This window comes from Dromiciops gliroides, chromosome 1 (genome assembly GCF_019393635.1).
Source record: "Dromiciops gliroides isolate mDroGli1 chromosome 1, mDroGli1.pri, whole genome shotgun sequence".
Classification (NCBI taxonomy): Eukaryota; Metazoa; Chordata; class Mammalia; order Microbiotheria; family Microbiotheriidae; genus Dromiciops; species Dromiciops gliroides.
Window position 1 is genome coordinate 444,585,317 of NC_057861.1, and position 26,156 is coordinate 444,611,472.

The 26,156-nt window shown below is 34.7% G+C and overlaps 1 pseudogene; it reads right to left on the reverse strand.

Moving 5' to 3' along the window:
- Positions 1-14,787: 14,787 nt before the first annotated feature.
- LOC122740636 lies at positions 14,788-15,669 on the reverse strand (annotated as a pseudogene).
- Between the last annotated feature and the right edge of the window lie 10,487 nt (positions 15,670-26,156).

The following is a 26,156-nucleotide window of genomic DNA, read 5'->3' on the forward strand; positions in this document are numbered from 1 at the left end:
TAGCACAAATGGGTAGTATCCCCCTCACTAGACCCTCAATGCTAGATGACAATATTTCCATTTATCTCTGATTAACCATCACATTCTACACAAAAGTTGCTTCAGATTTTATCTTCACTCTTCTAAGTCTGTACTCTTCCCTGTTTCCTTGAATCACAGCAAATGACCTCATTTCATACCTTACTGCGATTGAGGCCATTCTTATGTGAAATATCAAATCTTGTGTTTCTATGGCAATCATTTCTTTTTAGTACCCACACTGAAATTATGACATTTAGAGTCTCCCTACTCTGTACAGGATGTAATCTGTGAGAATGTCTCAATGGCACTAAGGAAGATGAAAAATTAACTATGGTTGGGCTTGCCTTAAATCCATAATGAAGACCATTCAATCTTTATAAAAATAAAGTCAATGAGAAGGTATGTTTACTTTAATTGGACTGTACTAAATCACCTCTGTGGAAAGACATAGATATAGAAATGGATAGATACACAGCGATAGTCATAAGAAACTGTATAGAGAGGTGGAAAGAGTTTAAAAGCTACAATCAGGAGACCTGTATTTGAATCTGGATACAACATTTATTGGCTTTGTGATGTGGTAAAATAATGGATTTTGTCAGATGCCCAGGGGTCTCACCTGAATAATTTAGTAGACTAGGGATGATTGGATATGGGCCAAACCTGGCCTACCCTGAGTGGCATATCCTGCTGATGTCAGCAGGGGAACCAATCTCCACAGGCAGTTTGAAGGACCTCCTTTTTGGGGGAGGGAGAGTAAATACTTGCTGAGGAGAGCTCTGTCTCTTTCCAGTTGGTGAGCTTCCGGGAGTGGACAAGAGAGAGATTTTCGCTGTCAGTTTGTCCTGTAGGCCTTACCAGTCAGCTCTCCTGTGGGCTTTGCCTATCGGTGCTGGCTGCATAGCTCATTCCTGTTGAAACTATGGACCCCAGGTGGTGAGTTAATAAATGAGCCAGGCTCTTTGAATTAGCTGAGCTGGAAGTGAGTTTGGGGATTGTATAGGCTTTTTTTAGAATTAGGGGGATTTTCCATTTTCCTCTTTCCCTATTCACTTGTCCTTGACTTTATTAATTTCACCTTTGCTGTGTATTTTATTCCCATTAATAAAACCTGATTTGTTTGTGGAAAAGAGGCTGTTAAGCTTCTTTCTTATTAGCCTAGGAGAAATATCTAAAAAGTCAGTTTAGAGGGGAGGAAGTTTTGGACCTAGAGGTCCTTCATTATCTTTTGATCCCCAATATTATGATGAGCCACCCAATTAACTCTCCACATATTAAATTTGGCCCCTACAGTGAACACAGGCCCCTGATCTCTTTAAATTTTATTTCTGCTCCCCATAAAATCAGGATATTGCTGGCCTCACATGGCTATGGTAAGGAAAGAAATCTGTCAACCTTAAAATACCAAAAAAAAAAAAAAAAGGGGATACATGTTACATCTATCTGTATCCTCCTTGACTTCATTCTTAATTTTGATAGTGTTGATGAGTACTGACCCTCCTCTTTCAAATCCTCTCCACTCATATTTTTCTTATCACTGTACTTTGGAGGTATCTAGTTTGCACAATGAGTAGAGCACTGGACATGGAGTCAGAAAGATCCCTTGAGTTCAAATGCAGTATCAGGCTGTGTGTTCCTGTGCAAGTCATTTAATCTCTGCCTGCCTCAGTTTCCATAACTGTAAAATGGAGAGAATAACCACACTAATTTCCGGTGGTTATTGTGATAATTAAATATGATTATATTTATAAAGCAGTGCCTAGCAGATCATAGGAACTTAATAAATGCTGTCTTTCTTCATTCTTTTATTTACTGTGATAAAATAGGAGGATTGGATTTGATGTAGAAATATACGGGTTTAAGTCCCAGTGCTGCAACTTATTATTTGTATGACATTGGGCAAGTTTATTTACCTTTTTGGCCTTCAGTTTTCTTGTTTGTAAAATGTGGAGATTGGAATCATGTATCCCCCTCTTTCTCCAAGTCTCTGTTTCTCTGATCCCTATGGTCAATGACAAAGCAACTATGTTCTTAGATTCCTGGAGACAAATTCCTATGGCAAATAGAGACTATGTTCTTGATAGTGGTATGGATTAAAGAAATCAAGCTTATGAAATTAGAAGAAAGGATACATTTTGTAGCATTTTTTTTTGTTAAGAGGGGAAAGACCTGAAACAATAACACTACAATATATTCCTAACAAGGCAATTTTGTAATATGACTATTTTTCTCCTTTATTTTTTCCTCCAGCTTACCCTCATTCTGTTTTCCTATGGTGCATATATATACACATACATACATATACATACACACAAAGACACAAATATACACATGTGTATATATATGTATGTACATATGTATATGCACACATACATATATGTATATACACTTATACATTCACACATTATACAAACACATACACAAATACATTTGTCCCCTGAAGCCACAGCTGAGTGCTGAGTGGAAGATCAAATGCTTGAAATGTTGTTTCCTCTGAGTTTTGTTGATGTTTTCAGGTGTTGTTGGTTTTTTTTTTTTTTTGGTTGGGGGGGGGGTTGTCTCACAGGAACACACTAGAAGCATGTATCAAAATAATCTAGGCAAGGAACATTGATCTGTGACTTTGATGGGTAATTAGTGGATCAGGTATCAACAAGAAGTGTGTAATTATTATTATCTGTGAAAAGTAACTCTCATGCTGTATTTCCCACCTATTATTTAAGCTACAGTATGTGGTTATAATGAGCCCAATGTGTGAAGTACTGCGTTTTTAAAGCTCTGAATAGTGATCAGATGTAATTATTCACAGAGTTGTTTTGAGAGCATGTATTTACTTTATGATGCCTGGCTGAATGCTTTTTTTTTTGGGGGGGGGGGAGACTTGAGACTTGTGTTTCCATCTTTTAAGTATTTAAAATTCTGACTCATGTGATACTTGTGGTTTTGAAAATAATACCGGCTCCTGTCATAAAGGCAGTTTGCAAGAGACAGGTATTTGATTTCACCTTTCCTTGTTGAATATTAACATTTTACTTTTAGAACAAGTGGTGGTAACCACATCTATGGGTTGCAAGTTATAATTTTTCTTCAGAAAATATTATCAGTTAAGCTTTACTGGCATTTGAGTAGCTAATTTTACAAATCTGCACATTCTTTTCTGTCACTTGAGAATAGTAAGAGAATTCCTCTGCTTTTCATTTTTTTCTTTTCCTCCATATTTTCCATTTTTTCTTGCAAAATGTAAAGATATTAGGGTATTCCCAAGCAATTGTGACAGGGTAAAGGTGTTGGAATAATGATCATTTTTCTGTCATTGGGGAAAATTTTCATGATCTACCACTAGGTTGAAGGGTTGCAGTAACTGAACCAAAGGAAGGTTGTAATTTATTTTTTTTCTCCTTGGATTTTGAATTTGTTATCTAATCCAGTATGAGAAGTATGTATATTGGTTCTATGTAGGGCACTGTCAGATTGAACAGTGCTCTACATTTATTAAATACTCCAGACTTCTCACCCTGTGGTCTTCTCACCCTGAAACATCCCTTCACCATGCGGGCTCCTTCTCCTATTGGTGAGCTCTTCCTGGGACCTGCATTTTGGTGATGGGCCCAGTCTACCATCCTTCTTTCTTATGCTAAGTCGGCCTCTTACTTTTTGGACTGTGCCACTATACCTCAGTCAACATAACACTGTCGTACTCCCATCAGCACCTGGGGTCTCCTCCCAAGGAACATTCAGTATACCATGTGGACTTTTGTCATTCTGGAACATCTCTCAACTCTGATGTCCCCTTTTCCTATTAAAGAACTCTTCCTCAGGCTTTCTTTTTGTGGAAGAGACCAGGTCTGCCAACCTTCATTCTCTTCCTGTCTCTGCTTCTGACTTTTTCAGGACTTTGCCTACTTCTTAGATGTTTTCTCACCCTAGAACTTTCCTCATTACTTGGAATCTCCTCTCATAAGTCTATCAGCCTTCTCTGTGGTATTCTCACCCTATAACATCCCTCCCCAAGCTGATTGCCTTCTCCCATTAATTCATTCTTCCCAGATCCATCATTTTGGGGAGAGGCCTGAGCAAGCCAAACTTTATTCTCCTCCTGGCTTTGCTTCTGACTTTCCAGATACTGACATACAAGTTCCTCCACCAACTTGATTTTTAGTTCTTTTTCATGTGTTGTCTTCCTCCATTAGAATGTAAACTCTTCAAGGGAAGGCATTGAATTTCTTTTTCTTGTATTTTTATCTATCATATTTGTGTCCTATCACAGTAACTAGCATATGGTAAGACCTAAAAATATTGTTGTCTTTTAAATGGTTCTTACATTTCCACATGGGCATTCCTCTAGACCATAATAATGGCAAATATATTTTCATTTGAATAAATTTTGAGAACTGATATTATATGCCCAGTGAATTTGTAGCCTAGTAAAAGCTAGAAAAGAAATGAGACCCAGAGAAAATAAATAAAGGAGTTAGGTGTGGAAAATAATAGTATTAAATGACTTTTTAAAAGTGTCTTGTTTTAGTTTTTTATTCCTTTTATCATTTAAGGGTGATGTTTTAATTGGTATCATCATTGAAATATTTTAAGAAATTCATTCTACAAAATGAAAAATTGTGAAAAGTACAAAGAAGATTTTATTTTTACCAGAAAGAAAAGAAATTTGGGAACTATGGGATTTAAGAGATGGACTGCTTCTTAGTGATCACTTAGCTCAGATGAGATACTTGTTTAGATAAAAAGAAGAAATCTGTCATTGGAAAAAAATAAATGAGGCAGATGAAGAACATTAAACATAGGCATACCTCACTTCATAGAATAAATGCTAACAAAGCTCAATTTGCCAATCACTTAAAAAGTACCTACTCTATGCCCCAAATTGAACTAGGTTCTGGAGATACACACATATTGACACACAAATGCAGCTGTCCTCACCCTCAAGAAACTTATATTCTACTAATGGTAGATAGTATTTATGCAGAAAAAAAGACATACAATATGTATACAAAGTAATTTCTAGAATGAGGGCACTCATACCTAGGGAGATGGATCCTTAGTTATTAAAGGAGTTTAGAATTCAGCTGGGCTTTGAAGGAAACAAGGGATCCTATTAGGTAGAGGTGAGCAGAAAGATGTGCAATCCAGCCATGGGAAAGAGTTTATGAAAAGGCAAAGAGAAAGGAAATGGTCTGGTGAATTCAAGAAAAAACAACCAGGTCTATTTGGCTAGTGTATAGACTCAATTGATGTAAGCCTGGAAAGATAATCTAGATAGAGATTTAAAAGGCTTTAAACCCAAAGAGAGAAATTTGCCTTTTAAGCTAGTGGGAAAGAATAAAATTGGATCAAGGAAGCAATATGGTCAGATATTTGTTTCAAAAAAATTTACTTGAACCTCTCTGTGGATGATATTTTAGAAAGAGGAGGGTCACAGACCAATTATGAGGTTTTGATCCAATGAAACTACTATATTCACTCATCCTTAGACAGTATATTCCAAATGAGGTTTCTGCCTTTGAACAACCTCCATACTTGGAATGCCCTCCTTCCTTACTTCTCCTTCATGGAATTCTGTTCTTCCTTCAAGATGTGGCTCAACTACTATATTTTATAGAAAGCCTTTCTGGATCCCTTCTCTCTCAAACTAACTTCTGTTTTAATACTTTGAACTTCTTTTTATGTTTCTTCCATATCTGAGTATGTGTGTATGTGCATGTGTATGTGCCTGTGTCTGTGTATGCATGTATATGCATATGTGCATATGTATTTGCATATGTGTATATGTTTATGTGTATACGTATTTGGACATGTATACTTGTAGGTAGGATCTCTTTCATTTGTTATATTTGTATCCCCACTGCATATTGAAATGCCTGGCACATAATTTGTATTAATACATACTTGTTAATTCATTGTTTGATAATTCAGTGATGACTGTAGATAACTAGATAGTGATGGACAGAAATACAGTTTTGGTATCTAAAGCAGGGAAAGCAAAAACAGAGAAAGAAAACTATTATATACTAATTTCCTCAATGAATAATAATACAAACAATTGAAATATAAAAAGAAACCTAGTAAGGGGATGACAGCAATATCACAAATATCATGTATTCTGATAAGATGGAATTCATCCCCAAGAATTCAGTGCTCATTTAATATTATGAAAATTATTAGTATAATTGAACATATCAGTAACAATAAAACAAATTTTTGATGAAATACATTACTAATCTCTGTTAAAAACACTGGAAAACAATGATGAATGGAGCCTTTCTTGAAATAAGTAGAATTGGTGCAGCTAGGTGGCACAGTGGATAAAGCACTGGCCCTGGATTCAGGAAGGCCTGAGTTCAAATACAGTCTCAGACACTTGACACTTACTAGCTGTGTGACCCTGGGCAAGTCACTTAACCCTCATTGCCCCACAAAAAAAAAGAATAAAATAAGTAGAATCTATCTAAAACTAATAGCAATAGTTATCTATAATAGAAATAAATTTGAAGCCTTCTCAATAAGATTAGGGGTGAAGCAAGATTGCTCATTATCACTCCTATTATTCAATATTGCACTACAAATGCTAGCTATCACAGTAATATAAGTAATAGGTGAGCAATAAAAACAAAAATGATTAAAAAAACTATTACTTTTTGTAAGAAGAATAGATAAGTTAGAATAGAATGGAAAAGCATCACATTACTTTTGTGATAAGAAGAAAGGATGGTATAACTAGAGATCCCTAGAAGGTCAAACTTAAAAAAAAAACTAGTTGAAATAACTAACATCAGCAAAGTGGCAGGATATTAAATAAACCCTCATAATTAATGATCATTTTATATACTAACAAAAAAAAAACAAAGGAGGGAGAAAGAGAGAAATTCTAATTATCTGCAGACCATATATAATACTTGGGAGTCTACCTGCCAAGACAAACCAAGGGGCTATATGAACACAATTACAAAATAACTTTCACAAAATAAAGATGGATCTAAACAATTAGAAAAATATTAATTCCTCAAGTGTAGGCCTAGCCAATAAAATAAAAATGACAATTCCACTTAAATCAAATCACTTATTCACTGCCATACCAATCAGAATACCAAAGAATAATCTTATAGAGATAGGAAAAATAACAAGATATGAACAAGCAGTTTTCAGAAGAAGAAACCAAACTGTTAATAATAAGATGAAAAATGCTCTAAATCATTACTGATTAGAGAACTGTAAATTAAAAAAAAAACCTCTGAGATACCATTTAATACCTATCAGATCATACACCATGACATAAAAGAAAAAGGAAAAATACTAGAGATGTGGGAAAATTGGGATACTGACACATTTGATGGTGTTGGGAACTAGTACAACCTTTCTGGAGAACAATTTGGAACTATGCTCAAAGGCTTATAAAACTGCATACCCTTTGACTTACCAAAACTATGACCATATCTGTATACCATTTTTTTTTTCAAATCAGACCAAGGCTTTTATATACTCATTTCTTGCATTTAAAATATTCTCCAATGGCATCTTTGGCCTGAGATTCCTTGCCATAGTCTTTAACAACAGAACTGCAGCCAAACACTTTGTACAGCTTTCCCTCTCTTTCAGTTTTACAGATGCCAGCCATTCACTCACTGTCTTGTTGTCATCAGCTTTGATCAAGTTAATTTGGTGCTCAGCACACAGGGCTTCAACCAATTTTACATACATAGGTTCATCACAGTTGGAAACAAGAACACAAATATGGGCTTGGTGTTTGTCCAAGGCTTTGGCAACTTCATGAATTCCATGAGCTAGGCCCTAGTGGATAAGTGCAGGTCTTCAGCACTTCTTGTAGAGCTGTGTTAATGTCCATTATACCTCCAGCAGCAATGCCTTCTCTGGCCATGGCAGTGGTTCATGGTAAAGCTAAATCTTGAAAACATCCAGGAGCCTCCACCTCCTGCTCGATTCAGGGACAGGGAAAGAGCCCCAAAATATTTTTTAATGGGGGAAAGGACCCATTTGCACAAAAATATTTATCGTAGATTTTTTGTGTTTTATCAAAGAATTATAAATCAAGTGAAGGTCCATCAAGTAGGGAATGGCTAAACAAACTGTGGTAAATGAGTATGATGGAAGACTATTGATGAGCAAGATTTTCTTTTCAGAAAAAACTGGGGGGAATATAACTTTATATTTTGATATGCTTATATTTATATATTTATATGTGTGCGTATCCATGCATATACACTCATTCAAAGTGAAGAGAGTAGAACCACTACAACATTTTACATAGTTACAGTAACACTGTAATGATGATCAACTTTGAAAGATTATGTTCTCTGGATAAGAAAATTATTCAAAATTATTCCAACACATGCCTATTGAAAAATGCTATCAACCTTCAGAGAGACAACCAATGAATTTTGAATGCAGTTTGAGGTGTAAATTTTTTTCTTACTTTGACTCCTGTGTGTATGTTTCTTTTGCAACAAGCTGATATAGAAATATATTTTGCATGACTTTGCATATATAATCAACATCAAATTGTTTTCCTTTTCAAGGAAGTGGGAGAGACATAAAGGAGATATAAACTTTAAGAACTCACAAGTTAAAAAAGAATGTTAAAAAATGGGAAATATTTAACAAATTTTTTTTCAAAAGTAACTCAAAAGGAACTATAACCAACCTCTACCTGCTACATTCGAAATCAGAGGTTCAGCTAAGCAGAGCTCTAACTTAGTTAATGAGTGGAGATAGCAGATTAGCCAGAAACAAGACAAAACAAAGCAAAACAAAACATACAAACAAAACCATCCTGGTGCTATGAAGTCACTGATCAAGTAAAGGATGACTAAGAATGACCTCAAGTCAAATTCACAGAGCAGCAAATACCAGTAAGACAAGACCTTCCAAATTATATATATGGGCACACATACACACACAATACATATATATGCATGTATATATGCATGTGTTTGCATGTATATATATGTATAGGTAGGTATGTATAAAGGTATATTTATATATACATGTATGTACATAGAGACACACACACATTCCATCTATCTATCTATCTATCTATCTATTGACAGAGAGAGAGAAGAAGACCTTCCAGAGATGTGCAGCCAAAAGGATTAGGTTTAGCCACCCAGTTGAATTATTCCAACATTATCCTCCATACATCTTTAAAAAAATATCTCAAATACAATTTTATAGTGGCAGAGTCAACAAAATGTCATGGTAAGACATTTTTCAAGTCTAAGAACATTTAAGAGATCAGCAGAATAAGTATGAGGTATCAGCATTCAAGTTTGTCCAGAGTCTATAGATATGGCAGCACCAAAAAGGCCTGTAGCAAGAGTAACAGTATATGTTTTAGGTACTCTCAGTGCAAGAGGGTTGAACAACTGGTCAGAAAGAGATTAAAAGGTACCCTGTGCTTGTACTAGGTATAGCTGGTGCTCTACTGACCACATGCATTTCTGGGTTACAGATTCAAAGAGGAGAAGGGTTCTGTTATTTGTTCACAAAGGACCAGAAACCCTGGTCTCAGTTTCAAGGCAAACAGGAGTACTGGTACTTGTGACCACAGGAAAAATGTAACCCTTTCTGGCAAAGACATGAGTGAAAACTTGGAGAGCAGTGACTATACTTCTCCCAGAATCACATACCTTGAAAGCACCAAAAACATTCAAACCTGTCCCCATCCCAAACTAGTTCTGAGAACAGCAGAACAAAAACTCTTGAAACTTAGTATAGGGCATCCCCATATATGAACATAGCCCAACTTTAACATAAAGTTGAAAGTCAAGAAATAGACTGAAATTTAGCAAACAAAACAAAACAAAAAACAACAAACCATAAACATAAAAAGTTACTATGTTGGCAGGAAAGACCAAGACAAATTTAGCAAAAGCAACAATATGAAAACAGCTATTCAAAAAAGATTTAAAGAAAAATACTAAATGGATTCAAACCCAAAAAGAATTCCCAGAATACTTAAAGAGAAAAGAATCATAGAAGAAAAAAATGGGTGGAAATGAAAGTGATGAAAGATTATTAAAAGAGAATTATCAGGAGGTAAAGTCAAGATCTTGGAGAAAAGACAGAGACTTGCTTAAGCTTTCTCTACAACCCCTACAAATACCTTTAAATATTGACTTTTCTGAGCTCTTTTTTAATTATTAGTAAGTGAGAGTTAATATGACCAAATATTTTCATCTCTACCAGAGATTCCAATGATTGCCAGGTGTTAGAGGCTTCAGTGGCGCCAGAGAATGTTAGCCATGGGATCAAGATTGATCAAAAATCGTTTGTTTTCTCTCTAGATGCCTAGAGGCATCCTCCCTGGTCTCCCTGACAGTATCAGAACTGAATTCTGTTACCTGGGGAAATTCAAATTGTCAGGAAGATGTATGTTTTTTCTGCTCCTATGCATGGGTGGGTTATACTAAATATAAAGGTCATAAGAATTGAGCATTTTGAAAAACTGGGAGTTTAAGGTGTCTGAAGATAGACAGAGCTTGAGATGGAGTAAGACACGTACCAAATAAATTTCAGACAAATGAAATTGACATAGCTGTGCAGAAAAGATCTAGATGCAATGGAGTGAAATGTTCTATCACTCAGCATCCTTCAGAAGAAAGGTTCTCGGTTTTTTTTCCCTTTCTTATTTCTGTATTTCTCTTTTACTCTCACTGCAATTATTCCTTTCACTGGAATAATCACTGAATTTATACATCACTTCATTTTTTACCATTCCAAAAATGAAATCACATATACTTCCTTGAACTGCCATTGTACTGTACAGCAATGGGATTAGTTGTTAATAGGGAATGTCAAGTTCCTTTCCCTGGAGAACTTTAAAGCTAAGAGAAATGCCTTTCAAAATAGGAGTTTAAATTAGGTTTTACTCTAAGGGAGAAGAATGGACTAAATGAATTAGTGAGATCCGATTCACTTCAGGGAGTGGAAAATTTGAAATCAGATATTCTTTCCAACCATCACCTACCTTTAACTTGATCCATTGATAGATTGGTAGGAACTGGCAGACTTTTCATAACATTGGCAAAGATTTACAGAACTTAAGATAGTAGCCCATTCCAATTAATATCAGAGTCAGTCTTGGTATTAGTAGGACAATGAGTATGTGTAGATGGATAGATAAGATAGATACATTAAAACAGATAAAATAAGATTGGTAGGTATTTTCATAGATATCTATCTAGATAAGATGGAGAGGTAGGCAGATATCTAGATATTTACCTTTCTCTCTACCTATCTATATTATCCATTGACCAATACAACATAAGTTTCAGGAAAACTCATAATTAAATTGGCTACAGGGGTATGAAAATTTTTGGTCCCATTAACTCAAGCACTAAGAATTTAGAAAAGAGTTGAGGGGCAGATAGGTGGCGCAGTGGATAAAGCACTGGCCCTGGATTCAGGAGTACCTGAGTTCAAATCCGGCCTCAGACACTTGACACTTACTAGCTGTGTGACCCTGGGCAAGTCACTTAACCCCCATTGCCCCACAAAAAAAAAGAAAAAAAGAAAGAAAAGAGTTGAGAAAAGTCAGTAGCAGGAGTACTTTCCTCAATTTAATCTCACATTCTTTATTGAATAAACATCCTATTCAATAACTCAATCATCATTCCCTAGTATTCCTTGATGTAGATATGTTTTCTGTTGTTGTTTTTTTTTATTATCATCTCAAAGTATTTTAATAATGAATGAAATTTTGAGATTGAAAGAATTAAAAAAAGGAAAGACAATAAATGCAAAGGCAACTCTGATAAACTATGAAGGAGAAAGTACATCACAGTCCTTACTACAGGGATATGCTGGAGCCAGCTCTAACTAGCCTGAGTGTCTGATTGTTAAAATTTCAGTGTGAATATTTACACTTCAGAAATTAACAGTGCTATATACATCAAGGCTTAATTTATAATGGTGTCAGTTTTATAAACTTAGGAAAGTGTTAATAATGAAGATTAAATTTAAAAGTGTGGGCATATATTTTCCCCAGAGAACACATTTTTAAAATGTGTATAAGTATTCTTCTGTATTTCTTTATAAGTGTTGTTTGAGCATAGAAGGAGTTCAATATAATGCTCTGAGATCATTCTCAGACCAGAGGCCCGGTCACTACTCTCACCACCACCACCATCACTACTACTACTACTACTACTACTACTACTACTACTACTACTACTACTACTACTACTATTACCAATAATAATAATAATAATAATAATTAGTAATAAACAATAACAACAGTAGCAACACCACCACCACCACCACCAACTGGCATGAATATGGAAATTTAAAGTTGCCAAAGTGCTTAACATATATTATTTCATTTTTTTATTCTGTTTTGTTTGTGTTTTTTAGTTTAGTTTAGTATTTGTTTTTGTTGTTGTTGTTGTTATTTGTGGGGCAATGAGGGTTAAGTGACTTTCCCAGGGTCGCACAGTTAGTAACTGTCAAGTGTCTGAGGCAAGATTTGAACTCAGGTCCTCCTGAATCCAGGGCCTGTGTTTTATCCATTGTGCCACCTAGCTTCCACCACATTGTCTCTTGTGAATCCAAAACACCCCTGCCTTAGTGAGAGTGATTTCCAATGATTTGTATAAGGGCCATAGAAGAGAGTCTTTCTATGTTTTATATCAAGTCATTAACACTAATCCTTTCTCTGATTCTCTTCTGGTAATAATGGGATGAGAAAACGCAAAGACTTTAAAAACACCTGAAGGATTATCTATGAAAGTGAAAAATATGTGCTCATTCATAATTTTTCATATATCCAAAAGTTTTGAGCATCTTTTATAAATCATTTTCTGTTTCTTCTTACCATTGAGTAAAAGGAATGGAAGGCATAGAGAACATCCAAAAGAAGAGTTAGAGTAAAGGTATGAGTGTGGGTTGCTAAGAGAAATATCAACAATCTAAAATAGGCAGACAAAACCACTCTGGCGGCAGAAATTGAAGAAGAATCAGTCCTATCTCTTCCTGGCAAATAGAAGAAGCAAAAGAAATGGAAACAGTGTTAGGCATTATATTCTTGGGCTGAAAGATCACTACAGGTGGTGATTGCAGTCATGAAATTAAAAAAAACAACAACATTTGAATCTTGTGACGAAAAGTATGGAAAATCTAGATAGCATACTAACAAGAAGAGACTTAATCTTTACCACAAAGGTATGTATAATCAAAACCATGCTGTTGTTGTTTTTCCAATAGTAAGATGTAGCTACAACAGTTAGACTATAAGTTGAGCACAACAAAATCAACACTTTTTAATTGTGCTAGAGAAGGGGTAGCTAGGTGGTGCAGTGGATAGAGCACCGGCTCTGGAGTCACGAGTACCTGAGTTCAAATCCGGCCTCAGACACTTCACACTTACTGGCTGTGTGACCCTGGGCAAGTCACTTAACCCCAATTGCCTCACTAAAAAAAAAAAAATTGTGCTAGAGAAGACTTTTGAGAGTCATTTGGATAACAAAATCAAATCAATCCATACCTAAATTAATTCAGGCAAGTCATTAAAAGGACAAATACTGAAGCTAAAGTTGAAAAACTTTGCTACATAATGTGAAAACAGGACTCTGAAAAAGACACTTTTGTTGGAAAAAGTTGAAGGCAAAAGGAAAAGAGGACAGCTGATGATGGCGATTAATAGACAGTGTTGGGGCGGCTAGATGGCGCAGTGGATAGAGCACCGGCCCTGGAGTCAGGAGTACCTGAGTTCAAATCCAGCCTCAGACACTTAACACTTACTAGCTGTGTGACCCTGGGCAAGTCACTGAACCCCAATTGCCTCACTACAAAAAAAAATAAATAAAAAAATAAAAGATAGTGTCATGGAAGCAATGAACCTGAGTTTGGACAGACTTTGGGATGTAGTGGATGAAAGAAAGACCTGATATACCTCATGTCCAAGGGGTCAGGAAGAATCAGACATGAATGAATGACAATAAGAACAATCTAAAAGAAGGGAAATATATGAAATAATGTTTGTGTTGCTATTTCTAGGTGATATGATTGTCTACTTAGACAACCCTAGAGATGCACCTAAAATTAATTAAAACAATAATTTCAGAAAAATAGCAGTATATAAAATAAAAACACATACATTAGCCTTTTTGCATACTATTATAATCTAAAAGGATAGAAAAATAAATAACATTCTAAATACACTTTGAAAATATGAAATATTATGAATAAGACCCACAAAATTATATGAAGATAAATTTAGAATACCTTATAAACAATTTTTAAACACATTAAAATAATGAGAGAAATTTATTTCTCTCATAATTATTTCTCATAAATAGACAATGCCAATACAACAAAATTACAATATTACCCAACTTTATTTATAGATTCAGTATCCACTCAAGCTACTTTATTGTGTTGGAAAAATAATTCTAAATTCATCTGGAAGAAGAAAGGGTCAAGAATATCAAGGAAAATAAAAAGAGAAAAACTGTGAAGAGGCTTAATTTTCCCAAATCTTTAACTATATTACAAAATATTAGTCCTTAAAACTATTTGGTACTGATTAAAAATAGCAGAGTTAATCAGTGAAATTAATTATGTACACAAGATAGAGAATCAAAACCTTCTAGCAACATAGTATTCTATCAAATGAAAGACCTTAAAGTTTGGGATATAATGAATCAATCTGGTAACAATTATTGATTTTTTTTTAAGAAATCAAGATTTATTTTCCTTCAAGAATTTTTTCCTTCTCTATTAGAGCACCTGAGGTAAAATTTAGGACCACTCTGTGTTAGTCCCTACCCACTCAGTGGCCTGAGCAGTAGGAGCCGCAGACCAGTACTTGGTAGCAGGCTGAGTGCGCCAGTCTTCAGTAGGGAACTGCTGAATGGGCACAGATGGCACCTGCACTCCCTCAGACCAATCGGCCACCTCTGGTTGAGCAGCAGTGAATTCTGGGTCAGGGGCAGTCCATTTACCCTGAAATTCTTCCTTTGTCACTGCCTTCCCAGCCGCAGCCTGTTCTTCCTTCTCGATCTCCTCTCGATCAGTATAGAAGTAAAGATCAGGCATCACTTCCAACTGATGTTCACAAGAGATGGTACTATGCATACATAGGACTTCACACGCCAGCATCCACCACATCAAACCCATGGAGTAAGCTCCCATGTTGTTGCATGGAATGGCAATGTCCACATAGCAAAGTGGAGAACCTGTTGCACAATGCAATAGTTGGGAGGTTAAAATATATGATGCTTCGCTGAGAGACTGGTCATCTGCCCGAGGATCAGTGACTACCAAGAGGTGAGGTTCCCTGAAAGCTTCCTGAATCTGGTTAGTGAAGGTGCCAGGGTGAAGCGTCCAGCAATAGGTGTAGCGCCAGTGGCAGCAGCAAATTTCAGAACAGCTTGCTGGACAGTGTTCCTGGATGAGATGACACTAACATCCGCAGGATTTTGGCAACAATGGCATGAGCAGAGAGCAGAAGATTTTCCCAAATTCTCTTCAAGTTACTGATGTAGACACCCTCACTCTTCCTTTTGTAGATATACTGTTCCATTTGGAAATCCAAATTAGTGCCACCCCAATGGATTCCTGCAGCAGAAATTTGAGGATATCCTCCTCCTTTATCTGCAAGACACCCAGGGCTCCAGGCATTGTAAAAGTTTCTCTTTAAGGTTACAACAGAAACGGAGAAAAACACTGTAAAGACCTCTCTTCTGGGTAGTGTGGAAAGGCAACAATGATTTTTAGATCAACATCTCATACTATTGCTACAAAAACATCCAAGTAGATGCTTAGCTTGAATATAATACTGATGCCATGAACAAATAAGAAGATTAGAGAAGGTGATACTTTTCAGAACTATGGATAGAAAAGTTCTTGACCAAATATGGCATACACACTTTTTTTTTTTCCACAGGAGACAAAGTATTAATTATTGAACATTGAAAATATTTGGCAAAAAAAAAATCAATTAAGTTCAAATTAGAAGGGAAACAGTAACTTGAAAAATATTTTAGTAATAACTGCAATAAAGATGATATCCATAATACTCATGATATAGATTCAGATTTTTCAAAACAAGTTATCAAATAATACAAATAGGCAGCTCTCAAAAGAAAAAAATATAATCAACAATCATGTGAAAAATGTTCCAAATAATTATTAAGCAAATTGAAATTAACACAATTCTGACATATCACCTCATCATAACAAAATTTAGTGTTGAAAAATGGGAAAATAAAATTGTTGGAGGACATGTGTGAAAAATTGGAACATTAATTCACTGTTGGTAGCACTGTAAAATAGTCCAACAACTCTGGAAAAATTTGGAAACCTTACCAAAAAAGTTACTACATGGTCTTTGACCTTTGACCCAACTACACCTTCATAAGTCATATTCAAATACATCAAAACATGTGGGAAAGTATTCATGAAGAGTGATAAAAGCCGAACAAAGAGGATAATTCTAATAATAACAATATCAAAAGGGGAAAAACACCTTAGAGAGTGAAGAACTCTGATTGATACAATACAATTTAAATATGAAAATGAATCATGCTTTCAACCTCTGAACAGAGAAATAATGAAATAAAGCTGTGAAATAAAGCTTATGTTTTCTTTTGTTCTTAATTATGTAATTTTATTGTTATCTTTCAAATCACCATAGTTTTCCCTATTATCACTCTTCTCTCTTCCAGAAAGCTTTCCAATATAAAAAATAGTATTTAAAGAAAAAAAAAAGATAAAGAGGAAAAAATCAACACAACTGATCATCAGAAAAATGCAATGTGAATTTCTGCAAATGGGTGGTTTGGGAATGTCTTTTCTTTTGAGCCATGCCTGTTCTATATAATCTTGCAATGTTAAATTTTGATTATATGCATTTATGCATGTGATATTCTTTCTTTTTACATCATTAGTGTATTTTTTTATTGGTTCTTCTTTCATCATTTGGTATTATTTCATGTAGATCTTTCCATGTTTCTCTGCCTTCATTATATTCAACATTTCTTATACAACAATAATATTCAATTACATTCATGAAACAATGTGTTAAGCAGTTGTTCAATTATTGAAAATCTTTGCTTCTAATTCTTTGCTGTCACAGGAAGTACTATTATGAATATTTTAATGTATCTGAGGACTTTTTTTAATCAATGGCCTCTTTAGGGCATAAGCCCAACTATGGAATCTTTGGGTCAAAACATATATACATTTTAATCACTTGATTTGCATAATTGCAAATTGATTTTTTCCCAAAATTATACTATTAATTTACAGCTCTACCAACAATGCTCTAGTATACCTGTAGTAATTTCTAACACTGGCTTATCTTTTTTCATCTTTGCCAATTTGCTGCATGTGAATTAAAATCTAATGAGTATTCTGACATTGTTGTTTTATTATTGTTGTTGAGTCCTTCCCAACCGTCAGGTTAAATTGGGTTGAGTTGGATTGTTGAGTTTACTCCAAATGATGACATTTGGGGTTTTCTTGGCAAGGATATTGGAATGGTTTGCCATTTCCTTCTCTATCTAATTTTACTGATGAGGAAACTGAGGCAAACAGGATTAAATTACTTTCCCAAGGTAACTCAGTTGGTAAGTGTCTGAGTCCAGTTTTTAACTCAGAAAGATGAGTCTTCCTGATTCCAAACCTGGAACTGTATCCATTGTACCACCTACCTTCACCACTGTTTTGATTTACTTTTCTCATAATTATTAATGCTTTGAAACACTTCTCATTTGGTTGTTAATACTTTGCAATTATTATTTTGTTAGCTGTTTCTAAAATATATCTTTACATATGTCCAATGTATGATTTGTTTTGAATATGTTTTGATATGGCTTCCCAAGCCAAGTAGAACTCAGAGCTTTAGCAAGTACTTACTGGAGAGAGGTGTACATAGCACCAGGTAGCAGAGGGTGCAACCCAATGCTGATTAGGTGGCAAATTATCCACATTGAGGAGAAAAGGTTAATCTCCCCATATTGCCTGCAAAAGTTAAGGCAAACTTGCCATGCTAGTTCAATCTCTGTTCTCTAGCAACCACTATTTCATCACGTATCTATCAATTCCTGTAGAGTGAATGTTATCTTCCCGGTGATTTCAATTAAAAATTGGAGACAATTTCTCATGGTAATGCCATTTTAGACTATTTAAACTTTCATAAATTAATGTCATGCTGGGTCTTGTAATCTTAATAACAAGTTTTTAGTACACACTCATTTCTAAGATCTCTTTTTCACTGTCACATTTATACCTACACCACTTGGGTTTCATGATTGCAATTATTATCAATGACTTCAAATTCTTAGTCTCTCACACTTAGTTCTCTTTCTCTACCTTTTGTTCAAGTGCATTGAATGACTAATAGAAGTGGGGTGTGTTATATCATGGATGAAAACTGGTTAAAGTGGGATGCATTAAAGCTTAGATAGTAGCATTTGAAGATTCAACACTATTATGTCACTTCCACTTCTTTACATGAATTAGACAACAAATGGAATTTAGTATACTATGTTCTGGGACACCAGAGAACACAATAACAATAACAAACAGTTAACATTTATATCAAGCATTATGTATATTATCACATTAGATTCTCACAACTCCATGTTTTTTCTAGTATATTATATGTGACTTTTTTAAACAAGATCAGGAAAAGAAAGATAAAATAAGAAAAATCAGAGAGATTCAAACAATATTCAAATTCAATTTACATAATCAGAAAGGAAAAATTATTTTCTTTGAACATTTCTTTTTTAATTTAATGAGAATATTTTAATGTAGAGAACAGTTTTACCTAATGTAACCTCCCTCTATTAAAAAATAGATAACTTGTTAATTTTCATAAGCAATTTAAAGGATTTGCTGGAGAGATGAGTATAGTTGGGCTGGTATAAAAACTGTTCAGCAAACTTAATCAGAAAGACTACATTGAGATGTTATAAATGGGGCATGAAAGAGTATAAGTTTGAAAATTTTGAATCCATATGCCAGTCTTGCTCATATAATTTCTAACATTGATTTCCTGGATAAAGAAAGAGAAGATCATTTGCTGGTTCTTTAAAGGGTTAAGTCATGGAATTTTTAATTTAAAAGTTGATGTATTCACCATCCCTGTGAAATAATTTTTTTAAATAAAAGTATTTTATTATTTTCTAGTTACATTTAGAGATAGTTTTCAACATTTGTTTATATAAGATTTCCAATTTTTCTCCCTCCCTCCCCTTTCCCCCAGACATCAGGCAATCTGATATAGGTTAAGTATATATATATATATATATATATATATATATATATATATATACACATACACATACATATACATATACACATACACATACACATACATATACATATACATATACATATACATATACATATACATATACATATACATATACATATACATATGTAATAACATTAAATATATTTCTGCATTAGTCATGTTATAAGAGAAGAATCAGAGCAAAAAGGAAAAACCTCAAAAAAAGAAAAACAACAGCACCAAAAACAAAAGTAGTAGTATGGTCCAATCTGCATCCATATTCCACAGTTCCTTTTTTTTTCTAGATTTGGAGAGCCTTTTCCATCATGAGTCCTTTGGAACTTTCTTGTACCATTGGATTGATGAGAAGAATCTAATCTACCACAGTTGATCAACACATAATGTTGATGATACTGCGTATAATGTACTCCTGGTTCTGCTCATCTCACTCATCATCAGTTCATGCAAGTCTCTCCAGGTTTCTCTGAACACCTCCTGCTCATCTTTTCTTACAGAGCAATAGAATTCTGTTACATTCATATAACACAACTTATTCAGCCATTCCCCAATTGATGGGCAACCCCTCAACTTCCAATTCCTTGCCACCACAAAAAGAGCAGCTATAAATATTTTTGTACATGTGGGTCCTTTTCCCTTGTTTTGATCTCTTTAAGGAAAAGAACCAAAAGTGGTATTGCTGGGTCAAAGAGTATGCACAGCTTTATAAGCCTTTGGGCATAATTCCAAATTGTTCTCCAGAATGGTTGGATCAGTTCATAGCTCCACCAACAATGCATTAGTGTTGCAATTTTTTCACAGCTTCTCCAACATTATTATTTTCCTTTTTTTGTCATATTAGCCAATCTGATAGGTATCAGGTGGTACCTCAGAGTTGTTTTAATTTGCATCTCTCTAATCAATAGTGATTTAGAGCATTTTTTTTATATGGGAATAGAGAGCTTTTATCTCTTCATCAGAAAATTGCCTGTTCATATCCTTTGACCATGAAATAATTTTTTGAGTACATTTTTAGTGTATAAACTTAAAGCTGTGGTCAAAATGCTTGCCTTTAAAGTAAAGTCCTGAATGAAGGCCCATTTCTGTGGGCATAATTTTATACCATTCAAAATGATTTATTTTAGTTCTCTATTTTATCTGAGTTAAACAAGGAAGGGAACGAAGAAAATTCCAGGTTTCTGAATAAAATTAGGATTGTTAAATCAAGACTGATAGCATGCAAGGTTGTGATATAAGCATTTTCTCTGTGTATTCTTCACAGTTTCTAGTTTCTGTATACCTTATTGACCACGCTAAACATTTCTAAGGATATGAATTTAAAGACAATTAATTGTGGGGACCAATTTTTAATTGGGGAGTGCTAGCTAAGCGGCTCGCTGAAATATTGGGGCAAGGAGGGAGACCGACAGCCTCCCTCAAAACAGAACAAGATTTATTTTAACAAGAACAAACTTAAAAACAAAACACAAACAGGATCAGTAGGATCAAGGGAAAGGAAATAAAATAGGGAAAGGGAAATTATAATATCTGAAAAAATACCACTGCCCAGGAATCAGCTGAAAATATGCAGCAGAACGCCTGTAGCTTTCCAGCTTCCACCTAGAATGCCCAATTCTCCTCCCCCAAACCTAGAAACTCCCCACACAGCCCCAGCCAATGGGATGGCCGCTCTGACAGTCACATGACTGCCCTCACTAGGCTTCCAATCATTATAATTTTGCCAGGTCCATGTAGGCGTTGGCGAGTGGTGATGACGTGAGGTGCCAGAGCCCTGGAAATGGCTACAACCAGTGGGTAGAGCACCCTGCGATTTGGGGAGCCCCAGGCCAGTGCGCGCTAAGGCATAAAAACCTCAAATAACAATTAATTCTTTACATAATCCTCTGGACTCAGATGGAGTTCTGGTAAGATGTTATGTTATGTTATGTTATGTTATGTTATGTTATGTTATGTTATGTTATGTTATGTTATGTTATGTTATGTTACCAGTTAAAGGGCTTGGTTCTAGTATTTTAATGGTGTTTGATATTATCTTAAGTCCACAGTGCTTACTACAGTTTTTAGATCAAATTGCTCTAGCAAGAATGGAGTCCAGAAGGGGAGATAGGAAAACTGTGATGTTACCCTACTGTTAGTGGAGTTATGAACTGATCTAGCCATTCTGAAGAGAAGTTTGGAATTATGCTCAAAGTGCTATCAAACTGTGCATACCCTTTTATCCAGCAATACCACTGCTAGGCTTATATCCCAAAGATATACCCAAAAAGAGGAAAAAGACCTATTTGCACAAAAAATATTTCTAGCAGCTCTGTTTTGTTTTGTTTTGTTTTTTGTAGTGGCTAAGAATTAGAAATCAAAGGAATGCCCACCAATTGAGGAATAGCTAAAAAGGCTATGGTAAATGATTGTGATGGAATATTATTGTGCTATAAGAAATGACAAGTAGAAAGGCCTGGAAAGCTTATATGAACTGATGTATAGTGAAGTGAGCAGAACCAAGAGAATGTTGTGCATAGTTACAGAAATATTATTTGATGAAGAACTGCGAATGCCTTAACTATTCTCAGCAATAAGGATCTAAGACAATCCCAAAGGTCTAATGATGAAGCATACTATCCACCTCCAAAGAAAAAACTGATAGTGATTGAATACAGACTGAAGCATGCTATTTTTCAAATTCTTTTATTTTTTCTTTTATTACAGTTTTCTTTTACAAAATGACCAATATGGTAATGTTTTACATAATTGAATATGTATAACTTATATCTGATTGAATACTGCCTCTGGGAGGGGAGAGGGGGAAGAAGGATAGAATTTGAAACTCAAAACATTAAATAAAAATGTTGATCAAAAATTATTTTAAAATAAATTATTAAAAAGATTGGAATCAAGACATCTATCCTTATTGAAAATATATTTAGGTTGATAACAAAATCGGTACTGGATTCTAACTATTGGTTTAATTTTAAATCAACCAACCCTTATCATGTTGTTCCCCACTCCCTTCCTAATCCCCATACCATAGGAATAAACAAGTTAGAATCTCTGGTCTTGAGGTCACCATTTCAACTACCTAGATTTCTGTTTTCTCACCTATAAAAGGAGAAGGTAGGACTAGATGACCTCTATAATGCTTTTAATTTCTAACATGTTATGAATTCTAAGCTATTTCCTGGGTACTTTGGCATAACCATGTTCATTAAATATGGCTCTCATAGTTTTAGAATAAGCATGGTCAATTGGTGGTTCATAAGACCTACTGTCAGTGGTTATAAACTTTGTGATATGTACTCTGCCAATTGTCTTTAACAGCTCACTTCCTAGAATACTATCTCTGTTCAAAGCCATATACAGTGATCCTCATACTGAGGTGCTTTAATCAAGAAATTCAAGTTACTATTTATCTTATACCTTCACTCAAAGGAGAGATTCATCGGTTTTTAGATGCACTCAATGCTGGTCAACACCAGGGTGCTTAAGGGGAATAATAGATTATTTTAGGCATGATGCTACTCATACTTTTCTAAAGCAAGGAATATTCAAGAAAGAATACTTAGGCTTGTTTCTACTCCGTCTAAATATATCCCATGCACTCCACAAATCCTAAGACATTTTTAATTAACATAATTTTTTTTTTTGATGGGGCAATGAAGGTTAGTCGCTTGCCCAGAGTCACACCGCTAGCAAGTGTCAAGTGTCTGAGGCAAGATTTGAACTAAGGTCCTCCTGACTCCAGGGCTGGTGCTCTATCCACTGTACCACCTGGCTGCCCCCAATTTTTAAAATTGTTTTTCTGAACTTGACCAACTCTCAATAAGATGGTCATTTCCACATGTATAGTAAAAAAAGGAGATTGAAAAGGAAACTGTGGGTCTCAATTCTGTACAGCTAGCTTTTCTTTTTCAGTATATAATAAAGTCAACCTGTTGCTTTCAAAGCAGTACTACTTGTCTGGCAGCCATTTTCTTCTGTCATTTTTCTCCATTAAAATAAAAGATGCATTAGGTTAAGTTAACAGGCATTTATTAAGCTTCTATTATGTGCCAGGCACTGTGCTAAGCATTGAGGGTCAGGAGGGAGGTTAGGAAGAGAAATAAAAAGAAACAACTATGACTCCCTTTTCTTTCTTCTCTTTTTTTTTTTGTTATTTCATCTCTGTCTCTCCTTCCACCACCCCCCAACCCATTTTCAAAAAAAGAAAATCAAAGCCTTTGTAACAATTATTTATAGTCAAGTAAAGCTTTGTTTGATTGCTTGCATTGGGCATGATGGAAAATGAGACACTCCATGTTTTATTCAGCATCCTGAGTTTATCACTCTCTTTGTGTAAGTGGCATTCTTTATCAGCCTCCTGGAATGGTGGTTGGTCATTGCATTGATCAAAGTTCTAAGGCATTTCAAAGTCGTTATCATTTACAGGTTTAAGAGCTGAAATGCTAACATATTTAAAGCTTTTCTCCTCATTAACAGTTCTTTATTATTATCTTGCCATACTGTGGGAATGAGGAGAGGGCTGTCTGGGTGCTTATTTTTCAGAACAGGGGGTTCCATGACAGGTCTTTAGCATTTGAGAGTACCACTGAGCTCTTTTCTTAATAAAATGCTAGCATTATTTTTTGTGGTTCCACAGAGTAATAATTATATTTAACATTTATAATGCCTGAAGGTTTACAATACACCTGGTATATATTATCTTATTTGTTCCTTATCATCAATAGACCATAAGCTTCTGGAAGAGCAGGGACTGTTCATTTTTCTTCCTATCCTCCAGGCTAATCATGGTGCTTGAAATATAGAGATGCTCAATAAGTGCTTATTGAATTGAATTAAACAAATATACAGGTATTGCCATTTTCATTTTAAGGATTAGGAAACTGAAGGAATAAGAATGCCTTTATTATATTATAGTATATGCTAAGCACTGAGGATAAAAATACCAAAGTGAGATAGTCCCTGCCCTCAAGGAGCCTACATTATTGCCCCCCTCCATTTTAAAAATATTTTAATTTGAAGTTTTGAATTCCTAATTCTATTCCTCTCTTCCTCCCCACTCTACTCCCTGAGTAAATAGAGAGTAAAACTATACTGGAGAAGGGACTTCAACTTTCCCCTTTCAGAACTAGATAAACTTAACCACAAAATAAACATGAAAGAAGTCAAGGGGATGAATAGTATCTTAGAAAAGTTAGATATGATAGACCTTTGGAGAAAATTATAATTTTCAGCTGTACATGGCACCTTCACAAAAAACTATCACTTATTAGGGCATTAAAAACCTCACAAACCAATGCAAATAAGCAAAAATTTTAAATGTACCCCTTTCAAATCATAATGCAATAAAAATTACATTTAATAAAGGGCTATGGTTAAAAGGTCATTTGAAAGTAAGTAAACTAATCCTACAGAATAGTTGGATAAAAGAACAAATCATAGAAATAATCAATAGTTTCATTAAAGATAATGATAACAATGAGCAAGCATCCTAAAATTTTTGGGATACAGGCAAAGAAAAACAAAGGGAAATATATCTATCTCTAAATACATACATCAATAAAAGAGAGAAAGAACTGATCAATGAATTGGCCTGAAACTTAAAAAAATTTTTAAAAGAACAAATTAAAATTCACTAATTAAGCAGCTAAATAGAAATCCTACCTGTCCAAGAATAAATTAATAAAATTGAAAAAATGAACTAACAACTAAAAACGGGAACTAGTTTTATGAAAAAAAATAATAAAATAGATAAACCTTTGGTTAATTAAATGAAGAAAGGAAAGAAGAAAGTCAAATTACCAGGTTCAAAAAGGAAACAATGAATTCACCACAAAATGAAGAGGAAATTAAAGCCATAATTAGGAGCTATTTTGCCCAATTGCATGCCAATAAATATGACTATTTTAGTGAAATGAATGGATATTTATTTTTTTAAAAAATACTCAAATTAACAGAAAAGAAAATTAAATACTTAAATAACCCTATCTTGGAAAATGAAAGTGAATAAGTTAACAATGAATTTCCTAAGGGAAAAATAAAATCTTAGGAACAGATGGATTTGTAAGTAAATTTTTCCAAACCTTTAAAAAATTAATGCCAATATTATACCAACCATTTGGGAAAATAGGCAATTAAGGAGTTCTACCAAATCCACTTTATGATACAAATATGGTTTTGATACCTAAACTAAGGAAGTAAAAAACAGAGAAAAAAAATAATAGACCAATTTCCTCAATTAATATGATGCAAAAATTTTTTATAAAAAACTATCAAGGAGATTAAAACAATATATCACAAGGATCATTAACTATGACTAGGTACGATTTATGCCAGGAATGCAGGGTTGGTTATACATATATATATATATATATATATATTTTGGTGAGGCAATTGGGGTTAAGTGACTTGCCCAGGGTCACACAGCTAGTAAGTGTCAAGTGTCTGAGGCTGGATTTGAACTCAGGTACTCCTGAATCCAGGGCCAGTGCTCTATCCACTGCACCATCTAGCTGCCCCAGTTGGTTATATTTTAGGGGAAAAATTAGCATAATTGACCATATCAATAATAATAATAAAAATAATGATGTTATCATTAAATATACAGTAATATCCATTGACAAAATGCAAAACCCATTACTATTAAAAACATTAGAAAGCTTAGAAATCAATAGAGCATTTCTTAAAATTCTAAGTAATAGGAGGCAGCTGGGTGGTACAGTGGATAAAGCACTAGCCCTGGATTCAGGAGGATCTGAGTTGAAATCCGGCCTCAGACACTTAAAACTTACTAGCTGTGTTATCCTGGGCAAGCCACTTAATCCTCATTGCATTCCAAAACAAACAAACAAAAAAT